Source organism: Mirounga leonina, unplaced genomic scaffold, assembly GCF_011800145.1.
Source record: "Mirounga leonina isolate KUSES-001 unplaced genomic scaffold, KU_Mleo_1.0 Mir_126, whole genome shotgun sequence".
Lineage (NCBI taxonomy): Eukaryota > Metazoa > Chordata > Mammalia > Carnivora > Phocidae > Mirounga > Mirounga leonina.
The window spans coordinates 12,010,808-12,011,263 of NW_023270314.1; positions in this window are offsets into that span (position 1 = coordinate 12,010,808).

Below are 456 nucleotides of genomic sequence, written 5' to 3' on the forward strand. Positions count from 1 at the left end.
TCTCCCATCTGCTTGCACTTGAGACTACTCGTTTGTTCTGTTGCTTTTTATTAGTTCCTGTTAACAGTCCATTTTATAATTGAACATATTTAACACTTCTGAGCACCTTATGCGCTGCTGCTTTAATATATTTATCTTTTTAGGGGCGCCTGGGCGGCTCAATCGTTAAGCATCTGCCTTCGGCTCAGGTCATGATCCTGGGGTCCTGGGATCGAGCCCCACATTGGGCTCTCTGCTCTGGGGAAACCTGCTTCTCCCTCTCCCACTCTCCCTGCTTGTGTTCCCTCTCTCGCTGTGTCTGTCAAAATAAATAAATAAAATCTTTAAAAAAAAACTTATTTTTAAAGCAGTACTTGTAAATGTCAATAATTCCCTACCATATATAAGGGAAGGCTTGCTCTGTATGATAGACAATATGGCCACAAACTTTTAAACGGTATTTTTTTAAGCTGAAGA